Raw genomic sequence first — 19,759 nt, forward strand, 5'->3', positions numbered from 1 at the left:
TTCCCTGAGGTGCGCTGTGTGAGAAGACTCTTTCTTAAGCCTGTGCTGTAGCGAACCTCGGATAATCATGAACTCCATACTGCACCGATGCCACCTAAATTCCCAGTCACATATTCTGAAAGCATGAATTTGGGTGTTCATGTGACAACAATGCACTAAACACAAGAAAAAGGACTATAGTACTATTAGAGGTATAGTACCACTTTAATTTCCTTGCTTCATCTTAGCCAGAGTGTGCCTCTCGTGACGGTTGAGCCCTGCATCTAAAACCATTTGTCAAACAAGCCTTTTCATTGAATTTAAAGTTTCGACCCAGCTGAGAAGAGCGCCGTTAAGGACACTACATTACACAAAAACATATGAGTGAACATTCACAGGCTGCATCCGATGACAGTGATGTTTCAAACATGAGACTTCTTTTGAACTTTGAGTGTCACTTCACACCTGAAACTAGTAATGGAGTTGCTATGCAAATCTACAAGTAATTAAACAAGCCAAGTAAATCAAAGTACAATTAAAATGTGAGAGTCCTTACTCTGTCATAGTTAGAAATGACTAGACACCAGCACATCTGTGACCTTGAGTTGAATGCTAGAGACTGATAATAAAGAGGAAAAAATATCTTGGGGGAGATCATTCATTTTCTCACATTAGCTTTTTGATGAAGCTCTTGATGAAGCTCGAATGTTCTTTTCTTGTCTCATCTGGCACCACATGTAATGTAGCATTTTTGGGAATTAATGCCACTCACTAAGTAAGATTCAGGGCCTATTGTAGTTCAAATGTTATTCTTCTTCGTCACGTCTATGAACAATTCTCGGTCATTGTGGTTGACTGTAATAAGAAGAACTTTGATGAAAGATGTTAATACATTTCTTCATTATGGAGCAGCAGTTTCACATGGCTGCATTTGAAATTCAGTAATCTGCCTCATACAATGGGGTCCAAATATTCACAAGTGAAAATGCTTATATTTTACATTTTCACATGATCTGACAATGTTCAAAGACGGTTTTTGAACTTTTGTACAAAGAAGTTAATGTGGTCAACATCATAAATTTACTTGCACTTGATTAATGGCCTAGAAAAAGCACAGAATCTTAAAAAAATCTTATTGGACATAGTAACTTTGTCAAAAAAAAAAAAAAAAAACCTTGCCACTTTTACGGAAGAGGATTAGGGCCAAGCAATAATAAAAAAATAAAACCATCTCGAGATTAAAGTTGTTAAATTTCGAGAAAATGTTGTTAAATTTCGAGAAAAAAGTCGAGATAAAATGTTGAGAATAAAGTCATTAAATTACGAGAACAAACTCGTTAAATTTCGAGAAAAAAGTCGAGATAAAATGTTGAGAATAAAGCCATTAAATTACGAGAATAAACTCATTAAATTACGAGAAAAAAAGTCGTTAAATTACGAGAACAAATTCGTTAAATTACGAGGATAAATTCGTTAATTTAATGACTTTATTCTCAACATTTTATCTCGACTTTTTTCTCGAAATGTAACATTTTAATCTCGAGATGGTTTTATTTTTTTATTATTGCTTGGAACTAATCCTCTTCCGTACACTTTTGTTCTTTCCAACTAAAAAAAAAAAGCATTACAATAAATCGCGCTGTCAATGTTGATTAAATCTAACGATCACTTACCTCATATCACATCATTTATTTATATATATTATTATTGTTACACTTTGTTCTCAAATTGTTAAAGGGATAGTTCACCCAAAAATGAAAATTTGATGTTTATCTGCTTACCCCCAGAGCATTCAAGATGTAGGTGTCTTTGTTTCTTCATTAGAACACAAATTATTATTTTTTACCTCCAACCGTTGCCGTCTGTCAGTCAAATAATGCGAGTGGATGGGAACTTCTACTATAAGAGTAAATAAAACTTGCTTAGACAAGTCCAAATTAAACCCTGCAGCTCGTGACGACACATTGATGTCCTAAGACAAGAAACGATCGGTTTGTGCGAGAAACCGAACAGTATTTATATAATTTTTTACCTCTAATACACCACTATGTCCAACGGCATTCATCACTCGATTCGTTTGGTCTGATCGCGCTCTGACAACGGCAGTGATGTCTCGCTCTCATTGAAGTATATGCGCGAGACATCACTGCCGCTGTCAGAGCGCAATCAGACATCACTAACCGAGTGCTGAACGCAGTTGGACATAGTGGTGTATTAGAGGTAAAAAATGATATAAATACTGTTCGGTTTCTCGCACAAACCGATCGTTTCGTGTCTTAGGACATCAATGTGTCGTCACGAGCCGCAGGGTTTCATTTGGATTTGTCTGTCGTGTTTTATTTACTCTTATAGTCCAAGTTCCCGCTGACTTGCATTATACCACTGACATACGGCAGCGGTTGGAGTTAAAAATCATCATTTGTGTTCTACTGAAGAAACAAAGACACCTACATCTTGGATGCGCTGGGGGTAAGCAGATAAACATCAAATTTTTATTTTTGGGTGAACTATCCCTTTAATGTTAACATCAGCATTTTGTGACTATGTGTATTTAGTGTGTATTAGCGTTACCTGTAGATTTCAATTGTCTATTTGTCATACCATACAATCCGCCATCAAAATAAGATTAATTATTCCAGCTGCTGTGAGAAAAGGCTATAAATGATTCGCCACCTGCAGCATCCTCATGATATAGCCTACTAGCTGGGACTCATTCTTTATGTAAACAGATGTAACGACGCAAAGATGTTCAGCAGCATGCTTGAATTTCCCGCTGAAACCTACCAGTACCACCCTGAATTAGAAAACATTATTACAAGCTTACCGTTGTGAATCGGTCTAAGGTAAGGAGGTAGTTTTGATCACTGGCTGGTTATGTACTAGTTAAAAAAAAAAAAAAAAAAAAAAAAAAAGTTATGGACAGCAGCTTTAATATATGCTATTTATTTCTATATGACACAAATATATGAGTTTATAATGTGTAGAGGTAATTTGCATATTAAATTAATTTTAGGAATAATATTCCACAGTCATACAAAATAGTTTTTCCTGGATCTGTGTGTCAATCTATTAAAGTGTCTACAAGCAACACATTGCCAGGTGAAACAACAGTCTATTTTTGTTCACTTAGATTATGTGCCATTGCATCCACATGTTTGATTTGATCTCCAGAAAAAACAGTGCAGAGGTCTGGTTTTAATAATAACAAACCCTCCCAACATGATGGCATCTTATGCTGCTTTCATGTGTGGACACTGAAGCCAAGTCTGGACGGGACGTTCAAGACCGCTTCACAAGTTTTCCTATAAAGTTACACCCCAGCCCCAAACCAGTCTTTGTATAATGCACCCAGTCTAGACTATTAAGTCGAAGTGCCCCATTCCAGAGCTTTCTTCCCCACAGACATCCAGGAAAGCTCTCTAAATAAGCACATTTCTTGTCAATTTTGACACTGATGTCTCGTTTTCTGAGGCTGAGCGAGGAGGAGAAGCCCGTGAATTCAGCATTCGCCCGGGGCCTCTGTGAACACATCTTTCAATGGTCACCTTGTGTTATTAGCAGTGTATGGGTGTTTGGTAACAGAGCTTGTGGGCATATTTCACGGCAGAGTGTTCCCATAACCACGTACAGCAATGTTTTAAAATTACACAGCAATTATACAAGCCTGTGAAACATTTGTAAAGGTTTGTATCTGGGTACAATTCTATAGTGTTCACATCCAAGGAACATCAGAGGACTGTGTGAATTAAAAAAAGAAAAAAAAAAAAAGAAAAAAAAGAACTATCAAATCTTAGCATCATTAATAATAAAGTGACTTCTGAATGTCCCAAGAACAATGGCATTGTGTGTGGAAGTGAAGACAAATTCTTTCCTTTTTCTCTCTGTGACGCTCCTCTATCTATTAATATTCACATCTCCCTTTTTTTTTCTGCTAATGTGATTTTTAATCAGGGACTGGAGCTAAGCAATGTAATCTTGAAAATTATTAAACAGACTTTTACAACCAAGGCCTCTTGATCTCGCTCTGATCAATTGCACAAAAACTGTTGTTATAACGAGAGCGATAAAAATCAAGGGGCGAGTTTTTTATGCACTGAAGTTTTGGAGTTATCTTTTCACAAATACGAAAGGAAATCTACTTCAACTTCTTGTTGAAATGGATATTGTATTGCTCAAAGGCTGATGAATGCAGATTGAACTTTTCATTTTTATCACAAGATATAAAGCGAACGGTTCCTGTTTTAATCTTAATGAATTAAGCATAAAAGAACAATCTCGCCTGATAACATTTAAATGCATAATTCTGTCTCTATATAGGATAAGGCCTTTACAGACATCCCATACATTTTGTTCTGCTATGGTTCTGGGAGGTCTTGAAGTGTCCACTTCAATAAACATCGAGGTATCCTCTCAGTCACCGTGCAGAAATCCGTATCCAAAAATACAGAGCCGAAGGGAGACAGTGCGATTCAAAGCCTTTGGTCTTTGTCAGCGTCTGGTTTTTCCCAGGATTGGCTAATGATAGTGGCTCCAGTGAGTCATCTTTGGGAATGATGATCAAAGCCAAATTAAGTCTGACTTTTATGCAAAATGTAATATGTAAGCCTCCAGCAATGTCTTCGCTATTGATTTTTTTTCTTTCCCCCTCTCCATTTTTATCCAAGCACAATACACAGTGTGAAATTCGAAGAAAAGGGTTCTCTCCGCAAAAACGATTGGGGTATCCGGAGTTCTGCCTGTTTGCATTTAGAGTCAATTTCAAATATAAATGGTCATGTTAGAATAAAGTATGCCATTCTGTATTTAGATTTGGCATACAGGAGAGAAGATGATAAAATATGTAACGAAACCACTCACAAATTGTGTTTCAAAAGACTAAACTTGTATTACTAGTACAAGTAATAATGGCTATAAATAAATAAAGTCTTCATATATATATATATATATATATATATATTCATAGTTCATTATTTCTTTATGAGTGTTACTATGTATAGATAAGTCCAATTGTCCCAAAATGACTCCCACTTGTATCTGATTAGTGCTGTTTACTAGTTGTTTTGTTTTGCCTGCAACAAAAGTACTGAATATGTCCAGCTCATACTTATAAATAAAACACAGCAATGCAGAAACCAACTAAATCATACAGTGTGTAAAAATTGCCTTTCTTGACAGGAAATAACGCTCCAGGAACCATGTAATTCAATAGACAACTCAAATGCAACTCTATGAGTGGCTCAGAGCTGTTTATTTGCAATAAAAACAGCCACTGTAATAACCCCAAATAAGTCAGAGTAACAGTAAATGCTCATCTTACATGCTGTATTTTCATAGGCTCATTGATCTAGGGGCTAACACTTTATCTTGAGGACTTGTGCAAAGAGCACTGTACTGCTGATCCAAACAGGCGCACCTGGAGCCCAAACAAAACCCGAACACCTGCCCACTCAACCTGTGCAGGCGGCCCCTTTTCTCAGTGTGAACCGTGTGCCAAAACTCCCCCACTGTGAATGCAATGGAAATCCTCTTCAGTTTACGCTCTGTAATACCTTTATGGTTAAAACTCCAACTTGAAATGAAATATTGGATGGTATTGATTGATTTCTGCGGGTGTCAAATAATGATAAACTGATATGGTTATATATTAAAACCATGAATGCTTTCTTCAGGAAGGAAATGGAGACACAGTGTCTCCTCAAAAAAAAAAAAAAAAAAAAAACTGGCATGTGGAAAATATTGAAAAGTCTAAAAGTAAAACAAAATAAATATTATGACATATGACCCGAAATTGTGTGTAAACCACTCATTTTTCCTAAACAACACTGTCCAACAGCAACATGGATAAAGTTTCAGATGGAGATCTCTCTTTCTTGAGCTCATTGAGTTTTCATTCCTAAAGCTGTCGTGAGTGTGAAGGGCAACAACAAAATCCAGGGTAAAAGTCATTTCAGAGGAGGAGGTACCTCCTTTTTAGCATAATGATTAGCTAATATTTGGTTGATATCGTATTCACAATGAATGCAAATCTGCACTAATGGGTCAAACTGGTGGAAAGAGAAGAACCACAAAGTACACTCAACCAAAAAAAAAAATTACGATAATGTCCAAATTAAAATTAACCTGAAATTGTCGGTGCCGATAGCCTCGTGGGCAGCACGCCAACATATAGTGCGCCAACATATAGTGCGCCAACATATAGTGCGCCAACATATATTGCCGTTGCGCTTCGGGCAACTCGAGTTTGATTCCCGGCTTCCCTGTCTACTCTATACTATCCTTTCATAATAAAATATATTACCCCCCAGTATTTTATTACCAAAACTACTAAAAAATACTGCTACGACTACTACTACTAATAAATCTATTTATTATAAAATATAAAAAAAAATGTAAATGATAAAATTACATTTTGTAATTTGCTGAAATTAATTACATTACTAATGAACAACAAACAGAGTAATATAATGTTGGTTACTGTATTACTGCAATTATTTTTGAAACACTGTTTAAAAAAGATTAAAAATTCTTGATGTGACAGAGTATGCTAATATAAACATACCAACAAAAAAAAACAAAACAAAAAAAACGTATATTTTCTTGGATAGTCTAAGGTAAAAATATGTTCCACAAAATGTAACTGGAACACTTACTATTGTTAGGAAAAAAAAAAAAAAAAACACTCAAATGCAGAAAGGTAATGTGCCTCCCAATTTCAGAAGTCCACCACATGCCACTGATTAAAATCACATTTAGGTATAGCGTAATGGTTTTGGGGGTTTGCACTTGTAGTATTGCTGCACTTCTTTGAGAGACTGCAAATCACCGCCTGCATCCATACACATCCTGAATAAAAACCCTTTTATATTCTCAAAAGCACTTCCATTTTCTAAGAGCTCCATTCTGTTGGCTCTGTGCATGGATGATGGTGACAAACCTTTAATTTCCCTTGACAAGCTGTCGACAGCCTCCTTATGGAGGACAGGTGACTTTTCAGAAGGTTATTCATGTAATTGTTTATTTATCATCATCTTTCTGCTGAGAAATCCTTTGCTCTCTCTCTCTCTCTCTCTCTTCTCTCTTTCTCTTTTTCTGTGTTCCTGCTTACATATAGGAATGTCTCTTTAACTAACATTGGCTTTAAAAGAAGTCCTTCGCTTTGAAAACTGAAAGAACCCACCTAAGGCAGCCAATAAGACGAAAACAGTGCATTCTTGCTGTTGAAAGGCCTGATTAGAGGACACAGGGACACATCTCTCTCAGGTTTCAAACTGACCTCTAATCTGCCCACAAACACCATTCGAGCTTCTAAAGAGAGTAACGATCATTGTTACCAGTCGGTGAATATAAGGTGGATATGAGAGACATTTCCACGATCTGTTTGTGTGTGTGTAGTACAGTAAATCATGTTTGTCAGAAATGATGCTGACAGCCTTTGAAGCAGCCCGAGTCTGAGTAGAAGCCGTAGAAGCCATTTTGTAGCTTGCCATCCTGTAGCCACATGCATAATGCGTGTTTAATGTGATTTGCCCAGGTTTATCTGGCACTGGGCTGGGCCTGATTGCCGCTCGCGTTCCTGCATACTCTTAAGGATGTCTCTTTAGAACTGTCCAGACACATAAAGTCCCGTTTCATAAGCCCCTCTTTGCATCTCCACCAACCGCCTTAAGTACTTTGAAGAGTCTTAGTGTGCACTTCACAAATTTTCACACAGGGAGCATATCAACTGTCAAAAAAATCAAGCTTTCCCATTCTTTAACATCTTTTTCCCCCCGATTCCTCCCAAAGCCTTTCCAACTTCGCATCAGGTTTGGCTAATACTTTTTTAAAGCATGTTTCCACAAGATTTATCACACAAACTTTGACGAATCAGCACTCCATTAAACTCGAAGTTTGAAGGCAAACACTTGTCCTCCAGGTTTTTTTAAGGCTATGAGAAGGGATACATGAGGTAAAAATCACAGATCTGCGCTTGAATTCAAACCACCTCGACCTCTTCATTTTTAAAAATACAGTACGTATCAGCAAAACAGCAACGCGGCCCTGTGCGCACACCATTGTGCATGTCTGTGATCATCTAAAGAAGTTTCGCTGCTGAGCTTTTCGTTTATGCAGAAGTTTCCAACTCTTCAGGGTGCCACGGGTCTCGTCTCTCCCCCCGTTCTCCATCCTCTAGTTTTTAATTCTCCTTTTCTTTTTCTTCAACTCCTTTCCCTTTGCTCACACACGGAAGAGCATCATCTTTGCACATATAGCACTGGGTATGATGAGGGATTCAAGTAATACAAGCATCTGCTCAGGGCTTTTGTGTTCAAAAGATTCAATTAAAAAATAATTACCAAAAGATTAGTAGTAGTCGAACATGACTGTACTGTTTGAATTGATGTTTCTTTTCATGTGGTTTAATAATAGAATGCTTTCTTAATTAAGAAAAAAGGACCGCTGCAGTGCACCCTGACTGAATAAAAGTTTGTTTGATGTGTTGTAAAATTAAATATTTTTTTGATCTAACAAATTAATTTTCCCCCCTTTTTCCCTTTTTCACTAGCAGGAGATAAAGACAATTTAATTTAGATACCAATGGCTAGAACAAACCATTCCCTGAGCTTCGGTCAACGAACGAGCTATAAAACCAAGCCCAGAACAATTAATTGCTATGGTGTTCATCTACAGCGCGGGGTTAGCGACGCACGGACGTGATAGAGCATATACGACGGGTAATGATATCGGGAGAGAGAATCCGACGGAATTTTCTCCTTAAATTACCTTCTCAGTGGTGTCCCACACCGTGCGGCTAATGCACAGCTTACAAATCCCACGCGTGTATGCAAACACAGCGGGAATCTCCCGCGCTGCCGTAATTATCCCGCCATTTTAATCTCTGATGGCCTTATGTGAGATTACACACGCTGGAGCATGTATCAATGCTCTGACTCGGGCTCTGCTACACCTCACAGAGCGAAACTGAGCATATTCATGAAGCTGGGCTACAGCGGTGTCTGATTCGTGGACAAATTGTTCTTTTTAATGAATCGCTTCAACCGATCTACAAACAAAACATTCGAATAGGAATTGATTCAAATGGAATTGGAATTGGTTCAATCTCTTTTTGGACATGTCTGACTCATAATGATCAACAAGAACTGATGAGAGAGCTGATACTATGAGCATTTATTGTAAACTAAGAAATAAAAGTGGAGAAAAGAACAGTAAGTTACTTTAATAGCATACTATGTAAACACATACTTGAAATACAATACCATTCAAAAGTTTGGGATAAGTGAGGTTTTTTTTTTTTTTTAAGAAATTAACTTGGTAACACTTTATTTGGATGGTCCATTTTAGACATTCTACTAACTACAAGTAACTTTGCAACTACATGTCAATTAACTCTCATAAGAGTAGCCTATTAGTTGACACGTAGTTAATATCTGCTAAACACTTTATTTTGATGCTTCCTCAACAGACATTCTACTAACTATAAGTAACTTTGCAACTACGTCTACTGACCCAAACCCTAACAGTCAACTAACAGTCTACAACAGTCAGCTAATACACTGATGAGATTTGCAAAGTTACTTATAGTTAGCATAATGCCTAAAGTGGACCATCAAAATAAAGTGCAACTGCATGAACTTTTCAGCAAGGATGATTTAAATTGATCAAAAGCAAGAGTAAAGACATTTCTATTCCAAATAAATGCTGTTTTTATGAACTTTCTATTCATCAAATAATCATAATAAAACATACCACAGTTTCTACAAAAAAAAAAAAAAAATAAGCAGCACAACTGTTTTCAACATTGATAATAATAGGAAATGTCTCTTGAGCACCAAATCAGTATATTAGAATTATTTCTGAAGGATCATGTGACACTGAAGACTGGATTAATGGATGCTGAAAACTCAGCTTTACCATCACAGAAATAAATTACATTTTACAATATTAAAATAGAAAAAAAAAAAAAAAAGTTTTTGAAAGCTATAATAATATTTTACAACATTTCAATTTTTACCGTATTTTGATCTTACCAACCCCAAACTTTTGTATATTACTTCAGTTATGCATAGCTGGTTTTAAATCCTGAATATAAATTAATTTTAGTATTGTTAAAGGATTAGTTTACTTTCAAATAAATTTTTCCTGATAATTTACTCACCCCCATGTCATCCAAGATGTTCATGTCTTTCTTTCTTCAGTCGAAAAGAAATTAAGGTTTGTGATGAAAACATTCCAGGATTATTCTCCTTATAGTGGACTTCAATGGCCTTCAGATGGTTGAAGGTCAAAATTACAGTTTCAGTGCAGCTTCAAAGGGCTTTAACACAAATTATCACCTTGCACGTGCTTCCGCTTTCCATATTCTTCAAAAAGCTTACACTGTATGTCCTACACCTTCCCTCAACTTACGGAATGAACGCGGCAGCAGTTCCATTTTTTTCTGTAAGTAGAATAGGGAAGGCGTAGGACATATAGAGTAAGCTTTTTGAAGAATGCGGAAAGCGGAAGCACGTGCAAGGCGATCATGTGCGTTTATAAAGCATATACAGTTGAATTTTTTTCGAAAATGACCAATCGTTTCGATAGATAAGACCCTTATTCCTCGTCTGGCATTGTTTAAAGCCCTTTGAAGCTGCACTGAACTATAATTTTGACCTTCAACTGTCTGGAGGCCATTGAAGTCAACTATAAGGAGAATAACCCTGGAATGTTTTCATCAAAAACCTTAATTTCTTTTCGACTGAAGAAAGAAAGACATGAACATCTTGGATGACATGGGGGTGAGTAAATCATCAGGAAAAGTTTATTTGAAAGTGAACTAATCCTTTAATTTCATTACAAATCAATTGAAGTGTAATTATCACCAACATGTGCCTATATGTTTAAAATTTTTGAGCTTATAAAAGGCCACGCCAGGATGTCATGGACCAGATCATGTGGTAAAGTACAGATGTAAAAGAATCAATAAATCATTTCTGAACCAGTTAAATGAAACAAGCAGTTGGAAAGTTTGAAGCACAAATTCACAGAAATTAGCCAGACTTCCCTTCACTACTAGGCTGGGCCCTCTGTTAGTCCTAGTTCCATGCTTCAGAGCACTACACACACACACACCACCACCCTCCCTCTCTCTCTCTGTCTGCTCTCCTCACCTCTAATCCACACTGGAGCTGGGGCTGTCAGAATCCCCGCTAACTGTCACACCGCTGACCACTTCATCTGCCCCCCCACAGACGCACAGGCCCGACTCCATTTGACCGGACACTGACCTCAGCCAAGTTCAGCTGGGAACCTTCATGGAGAGGAATAGCGAAGAATAGAGACAAACAGAGAGAGAGAGACAGAGAGAAAGAAAGACATAAAACAGGTCTGTGACAAATCAAATAGCCTCTGAGCTCAAGGCCCTGTGCTTGCTTTGCTGCCTCATAACCTTATTTGTTCTGAATATCGCAGAATAATAAATGATTTCTGTCACACTTTTCAAACACCCGTGCAACTTGCACGCCGTGTGTATGTTGGATAATGTACACAGAGGGGCCTATCTGGAAGGAAAAGGAGTTTAGCAGAAGAGAGAGAGAGAGAGAGAGAGAGAGAGAGAGAGAGAGAGAGAGAGAGAGAGGCTAAATATGGGATATATTCCATTGTCATAAAAAAGAGTTCAAATTATAGAAGGAAATATCATGTTTGCATAAAAAGGCCTTTGCAAGCAGGAATGAGAATGAAAGCACTTCATGTCTTCAGAGATTGCTGCTATGCTGTCAGTGTTGTCGTTTATGTTTATACTACATTATTACATCACTGGCAGAGCTCACATGCACAGCTCCCATTGGTTTATCTTCAGTAGTGTGTAGACAAAATCATTATGAATGTGATTCAAAAAGCAATCCTTTAGACTTAAGAAACATTTTCTGTGACTTTATATGGATCAACTATAAACTTAATAAACTTATAATAATAATAATTATTTAATACTTAAATAATAATAATAATAATTAATACTTTAGTTAAAAAAAATGGTAATAAAATATGACAAGATATCAGCGTTAAACTGTGTCAGAAAAAAATAAGCTTAATTATGTCAGATAACACTTAAGCAAAACATGGTCAGGTCAAAGTGTCTGAATAATTTTTGGTCCCAAATTTTTATCAATTTTACTGGTAGTCCACTGTATGAAGAATTTTTGGGTATAATATGTCACAGTTTACTTTACTAACCTCACATAAATGAACTATATATATATATCTCTAGTGTCTGAATAATTTTTGGTTTGTATGTGTGTATATATTATATTATATAGTTCTCCTGGATTTAGTTTGTCTTAGTTTCATCTGTTTCTTCATGTAATCACAGATGAATTTGATGATGGCGAGATCAGATCACTGTGTGGAGCACCGGCTGTTGTCAGACTCCTTGTGTATTCAAAAATCTCACTGGATTATTACAATTAATGGCAAAATGAATGTTTGGAAATGTGAACGGATATTTCCTATTGACACTCTACACCAAAAGATATAAATAACTGGCTTGAAACCTTTTTGGGGGGTGAAAATACTGATGTTCCTAAGACTTTTGCAAATGAAATGTATTATATATATATATATATATATATATATATATATATACACACACACACACAACATTAATATTTATATTTTATTTAATTTCAGCTTTATTTCAATTAACTAAACGTACTATATTTTACAATAAAAACACTGATGCAACTATTAACAGATCATTGACTTGCATTTAACTACAGAAACTGCACTTTGGTTTGTTTATCCGGTTCATAACAGCAGTTTAAGGTTCAAGGTGACCCGAGCTGTTCTTTGTAAGTGTGGTTTTAACGTATACAAGAAACTGCTCTGTGTGTTAATTATGCCTGTCAAATCTCAAAAAAATATATAAAAGAATGAAACAAGTTTCTCCTTTTTTTGGGGATTAAATAAAATGTTCTTGGCGTTCTTTATCTTTGAATTATCCGCCTTTGTCTACTTTGACTGTCCCTGAATATTCAAGAAATGAATGTTGGCAGAGAGAAGAAAAGATATTAATTAAGAGTAGATTCTGCATTGACTCAGACTTGTACATAAGACAAAAGGTTAAGTAAATGCCAGGGCTGCTATGTCACCTCAAACAATGAGTATTAGCTTTGGAATCATTAATGTCTGCTGAGAAAACACAGTCAAATTGGAGTCTTGATTGCCAGAAAATGTGAGGCCAGGGCTGTTTCATTTCAATCTATAGTTAAATTAGCCTCCGACAGCGGGTTGAAAACACACAATTAACTGAGCTAGGTGGGGCGTAGGGGAACAGCACCTCTAATGCACCGCTAGATTGAGATTGAGCCAGGCTTCCAAATAAGAAACATCTCATCGGCTTTACAAATCAAAGAAGGGCTCCCAGTCTCCTAGCGATCTAACCCCGCTGAAACCCACGGGTATGAACTCATTGTCAGGGGCTGACTCTCTCAGGACCCTTGATGGAGATGAATTTTGGACAAAACATTGGATTTCTATGCATTTTTACATGCACAACTCATCGAAGAACCAAACGGCATCATGCTACAAAGACGAGGTAGTGCGCTGTCTCCGCAAAACTGATGAACATGACAGAGAGTGAGATGGAACAAATAAACAAATGAGCAGGATGTAAATATATAAATAAATGGTTGAGGTGCTCTGAAGATTTCCCTCTTTAAACTGATAGAAATTGCAGAGGCTTTTGAGCAGTGCAGAGGTAGCGTTTCCAAGCATATGGCGTTTTAATTCCTGTTTGTCTCATCTGGGTAACTCCGGCCCAGCAAATCTCCGACACCATCCAGGGAAATATCTGAAGAAGTGAATGCTTAAGAACAAAGGGCTTCAATTTCCTCTGTAATGGGGGTTTCATTCACCATATTTTCCACAGAATTATGAAACAGAGAATTCGGTTCGCTCGCTGATTTATTTGCAGTTATCATCTCTGCCTGTCTTTTCTCTCTCCGCAATAGGAAAATTAACAGACATTTCAAACGTGTCGTCTTTCCACAAAACTGCTCCATCAATAAAGCGCACAAATAACCCAACATTTCGCTCGTGACACCAAACACGAGACCGTCCTGAACAAGCGGCGTGTTCATTTTTAATCATGAGTCGCCTTTGTGGCTGTTGACAGCTAGTGAAGTATGACTAATAAGAGCGGTGTTGTTGCTTCCCCGCTGAGGTGGAATGGTCTCTTCAGACACAGAGCCCTGTAGATCATAATAAATTTCATTGCGGGATGGCTAATAATCTCACTGTTTCACTTTGGTGGCAATCACAGCTACTACAACGCGTCATGATTCACCAATTAAGAGGCCATATTTCTTCAGGCTGCCAGTGCAAATGGACAGCAAGTGTTGAAGTCAATAGATGCTAAGCTGAGCTCAGTTTCTCACTCGCTGTAGTGTCTAGCTTCAGATAAACAGAAATCCTTTGAAATTTAAGCAGAAATTTATAATTATATTATATATACACATATGTATATAACATACTCTTCTATCTGAAGACACAATGAGTTGTTCGTGGAGAAATGCGATTTTAAGCTAAAAACTTACAAGCTTGAAGTTTTGTTATATTTGTTAAACTCCCAGCTTTCAAACTGCCATTTTTAAGACAAAATGCAAACTGTTTTGAGACCAACATGGTGTGAGAGTTAAAAATGGCAGCACAGAACATCCGTTAACCATTCATCTCTTTTTCAACATGTTCTCCAACCAATACGACAATATACTGTAGGTCGTTTGTCACTTCCCTGAAATACGACCCATAGGAGTGTTTACTAAAGTGGCGCCCCTATTGACAACAGGACACTTTCATTTTAATTCATGAAATACGGACCATAGGAGCGTTTGCTAAAGTTGCGTCCCTCTCGACAACAGGACACTTTCATTTTAATGCATTGTTCCCTTTTATCTGCATTATATTTCGGGTTTCGCGTAGCTCAATTGGCAGAGCATTGCAATAACAATCCCAGGGAATGCATGTGCTCATAAAGTGTATATGCACTGTAAATCACTAAGGGTAGGTTTAGGGATGGGGTGGGTGTAGTCATTAATAAAAAAAAAAGAGTTTTGCTAAAGGGAAATAGGAGAAATGGTGTAAAAACACCACACATTGCATTTAAATGAACACGCATTTTGATTGGTAACATCAGACGTAACACGACACTGTCATTATTTTTACGCCAGCTAGAGGGCGCATTACTTTAAAACGTAAATATAGGTCGTAATAAGGTGCTTGAAAAATGACCTATAGGGTAGGTTTTTTTTTCTGGAGGACAGCCTCTTTTGCTTTACTATTAGTTAAGGCATTAAAAAATTAAATAAACACGAGTGTGTGCTGAAAGAAGAAGAAAGAAAAAAAACTCACTGAAATGTATTATCTCTCAAGTAATCTCCCATTCAGTGTTTCAGCTGTGGAAAAATATCGATAAAACAGCTTGCGAACAACAAGTCACTCAGTGTCCATTGATACAAACAGTTTTTCAATTTGTATCACTCTGCTTGTTTCTGCCGGATCTATACTGTGGTAGAATTTCTCACAGTGAGCGTCAATGGCGGAGGAGTAATCCCACTATAATTGTACAAAATACTACTGTTTTATTTATGCAGCTAGTGTTATAAATACACTATGTAGTTTTCAGAGTTTTTTTTAGGTGAGAATGTAATTGTTTAGACCTCAAATATGCAATTTATATATAAACATAGCACCTATTTGAAAATTTCGGAGCTCGAGGCAGTCAAGTAATCTCCCAATCAGTTTTTCAGCTGTGGAAATATGTCAATAAACAGCTTGTAAACAACATGCCATTACATTTAGTTATTCAGTGTCCAGTGCTCCTTAGTTAAAGGGTTAGTTCACCCAAAAATGAAAATTCTGTCATTAATTACTCACCCTCATGTCGTTCAACACCCGTAAGACCTTCATTCATCTTCGGAACACAAATCACCGATCGCCAGCAATAACACTCCCTTTTTCGATGCCCAGAAAGCTACTAAAAACATATTTAAAACGGTTCATGTGACAACAGTGGCTCAACCTTAATATTATAAAGCCACTAGAATACTTTTTGTGTGCCTAAAATAACAAAATAGTGACTTTATCCAACAATATCTACGGTGGTAGGCGATTTCAAAACACTGCTTCATGTAGCTTCCAAACTTTACGAATCATTTGTTTCGAATCAGTGGTTCGGAGCGCGTATCAAACTGCGAGAGCCACGTGAATTATTGAAGTTTCAAAACACTTATGACGTAACAAAGCCTCGATTACTGAAATCATGGGATTTTGGCGCTCTGAACCACTGATTCAAAACAAATGATTTGTCAAGCTTCATGAAGCGGTGTTTTGAAATCACCCATCACTAGATATTGTCGAATAAAGTCACTATTTTGTTAATTTTGGCACACAAAAAGTATTCTCGTTGCTTTATAATATTAAAGTTGAACCACTGTAGTCACATGAACTGTTTTAAATATGTTTTTAGTAGCTTTATGGGCATTGAAAAAGGGAATATTATGGCTGGTGATGCAGGCCTCACTGAACCATCAGATTTCAGCAACAATATCTTAATTTGTTCCGAAGATGAACAAAGGTTTTACGGGTGTGGAACGACATGATGGTGAGTAATTAATCATTTTCATTTTTGGATGAACTAACCCTTTAACTTCAGAAAAGAGAAGAAAATGATATTGTGCCGATATTGTAAATGTTGTTTTTAGTTACCCTGTTACTGATGTCTTACATTTATTTATTTATTTTTTTTTAAATGTGTGAAATTTTCTTAATAAATGTTTGAAAAAGAGGCCATTTACTTGAATACAAGTTTTATAACATAATACTTATATTTAGCACAACCCATATGCAGCATTGTGGCATCCTCATCTGCTACCAGATGCCACCCTTCATGCTTGCTAACATGCTCCTCCACTAAACACCGCAGCGTAAAATGACACAAACCCTCTGCTACAGTTTAGAGGCCTGCAGAGAAAGAAAGCCAGAAAGCGACAGGGAGAGAGAGGGATGGAGTGGCAGCGTGAGAGAAAAAGAGCCATGTATGCCGGCAGTGCCCACACAGCGACAGCATCGATGCTAACAAACAGTCGAAAGCCTCACTTCCTGTAGCACATCCCTCAGCACGCTGTTGTGCTAGTTATCTTGAGGGAAAACTCACTACTGTTTAACAGCCTAGGACAACAAACAAAAGTAAGTCTATTGTTTATTCTGTCTGCGCTCGCATTACAGCACGGCTTCAATTACAGTATTTTGGTTATTACTGCCAGTGCTGTCTCCCTCTAATGTGACAGCTGTTCCCAGTTTTACTTTAAATGTTTGTAGGTTAAATACTGTGTTTTGGATAATGAGAACAATAGGAGAGAGGAAAGCCCCTGAGGCCCCGTACACTGCAGGGCAGTCTGAGGGTCTGGCCTGGAAAATCAAGCTGCGGGAAGAAGAGATACAAAGCATGGGAATCAAAATAAATATATAATATAGAAAAATTGGACAGAGAAGCGTCGACCCCTGGTCCCCCAGGAACATGTGCGCCTCTGATCTGCCTAGTATTTCAAGAAAAAGCAAGGTCTTGAACCCCAATCCTTAGACACATAACAAAGCACACTTTGCAGCTGCCATGCACAACTATGAGCTCGGAGGCCTGAGAGAGTCCCAAGACAATGCCCTCTCTATCAGCCCCAGGACAAATATCTAGACAGCAATATTTTCTGCTTCAACGGCTGCACTGCATGTAACAGTGTGAGAAGGGAGAGAGAAAGTGAGAAAGTGTGAGCCAAATAATTCCTTTAATAACTCATATACAGTACAACTAAACAAACATCAAAGGTACATGGGCACATACCAAAGAGCATTCCGGTAGAGATTGGCGTCCGCATTTAACCTGTCATGTGGCGTGTTGCTAACGAATGAGTAATATTAAAACAGACACTTTAATTTTTGACACATTCCACAAATACAGTACACTTTGTTGTTAGTGACTTATATGTATATTGATATGTTCAATAAAAATAACCTAGCATGAAAAGTAGCTAAACATTTATAGAACACAACAAATGTCTCTACCATCTATGGAATATGGATTTCGGATTTCTGAGCTTCTCAACTGTATCCAACAATTAAATTATAATATATTCAATTGATATTCATTGCTATTGGTATTTTAATCAACAGTTAGTTCTGGTTCTTGAATCTGATTGGCTGAGAGCCTTTTCCAGCCACTGCGATATTCTACTAGTATCATACAGAAACAGTTTCACAATTTGTATCACTCCGCATGTTTCTGCCGGATCTATACTGGCAGCATTTCTCACATGGTGGAAGAGCAACCCCACTATAATTTTACAACTAGTAATGTTGTATATATACGGTTACTGTTATAAATACAAAAAATTTAGTTTTATGAGTTTCATAGGCGAGAATGTAGTTTGTAGCCATCATCGGCCGTTCAGTTCTCATCATGTACCTACCAAGAATGGCTTTATCTCTGCCAGTCTTTTGAGAATTTGTCATTGGCCCTTATGTATAGATAGTGGTTAAACATGAGATGTAATTCATTTTGGGTATATGAAACGGGCAATCTTTGGTCAAGCAAATCGATTTGTCTAATGGCAAAGTTATGTTTTATAACTATATATTTTTTTAACTTAAATTCTGTACTAAATAGAGCGCTGCTTTTGTACTTTTCACTGAATTGTTTTGTTTATTTCCTATTGAAAAGACTGTCTTTATGAATCAGTAGCACAGACTTCTATATTGAAAGGGACTGAAACAAAATTGTAAACAAGGACATAATTTTTACTTTAAACAACACTTTAATAAGATCAACCGACAAATGCGCTCACTAGTGCTGTCATGGGAAATCCTCTCAAAAGGATACTAAGACAAAGATATTGCTTTCCTTAGTGGACATTTTTATTATGAATATAAGATTGACCTTAAGAATTAATGCTACTTCAGATGCAGGTAATACACTTGCTTAGTCTTCCTTTCTTCATTGCTTGCTCTAAAGTGACGTTTTAGAGTTAGTAACGGAGGCTTGGGATCAACTGTTAAACTCGAGATTTTAATCCAAGGCAGAAGCAAGGAAGTAGTTCCGCACAAAAGTGGGTTTTAAAGACACTCCGTTGTTGTTTCTTATTTATTTACACACTTGTGCCGTCGAACTGTAGTATAAAAGCAATATCAGACTCGTAGTCATGCAATATGGCTTTATATCAGCACAGCTGTGATTGCCTGCAGCCTCATGCCTATATCCTAATCACAGTCATGTAGCCATAATATGCATTGATGTAACATAATTTAAAATGAATAGGACGATTTCATTTAATAACAGCTTTTCTAACTACCAGAATCAAAAGGATCTTCAAATGACTTTGCTGTGCAAGAATATCATTGATAAAAATCCATACAGGCCTCTTTAGAAGTGAACTCATTTCATAGCTAAACGCCTCTGATGTCCAGGGAAAGCTACAGTGCAGGTTGCAGTAGGATGTAGGCCAAACCCTGACTGTGTGTTAATGAGAACACCGGTCTAAGGGCTTGAGAGCTGGCGTAGAGGCGGAGGCCCTTGACGAGATCCCACCTTGCCTAGTGTCGGCCCCTGGCTCCGGACTAACTAACTATCCATCACTGGCACACAAGCCTGCAGTGCTGCTCTATAAAAAGGGAGGGTGAACGGACTTCCTGTCAGCAGGTCAGCGCAACAATTACACAGATCCAAAGCTATGAGAGGACAAAGCCCTGCTGCGGG

At 37.3% G+C, this 19,759-nt stretch overlaps 1 long non-coding RNA gene across 7 annotated transcripts in view; it reads right to left on the reverse strand.

Annotated features, from left to right (window-relative positions):
• Nucleotides 1–19,759, reverse strand: part of LOC125276940 — a 342,031-nt gene that overhangs the window by 73,743 nt on the left and 248,529 nt on the right. For 5 of the 7 annotated variants that reach the window (XR_007186778.1, XR_007186781.1, XR_007186779.1 and 2 more), the window contains exon 5: nucleotides 11,130–11,269. The exons of the other annotated variants lie outside the window; for them this stretch is intronic. This is a non-coding gene — a long non-coding RNA (uncharacterized LOC125276940). The remainder of the gene's footprint in view (nucleotides 1–11,129; nucleotides 11,270–19,759) is intronic. 7 annotated transcript variants of the gene reach the window in all.

The sequence above is a fragment of the Megalobrama amblycephala genome, linkage group LG10, assembly GCF_018812025.1.
Source record: "Megalobrama amblycephala isolate DHTTF-2021 linkage group LG10, ASM1881202v1, whole genome shotgun sequence".
Classification (NCBI taxonomy): Eukaryota; Metazoa; Chordata; class Actinopteri; order Cypriniformes; family Xenocyprididae; genus Megalobrama; species Megalobrama amblycephala.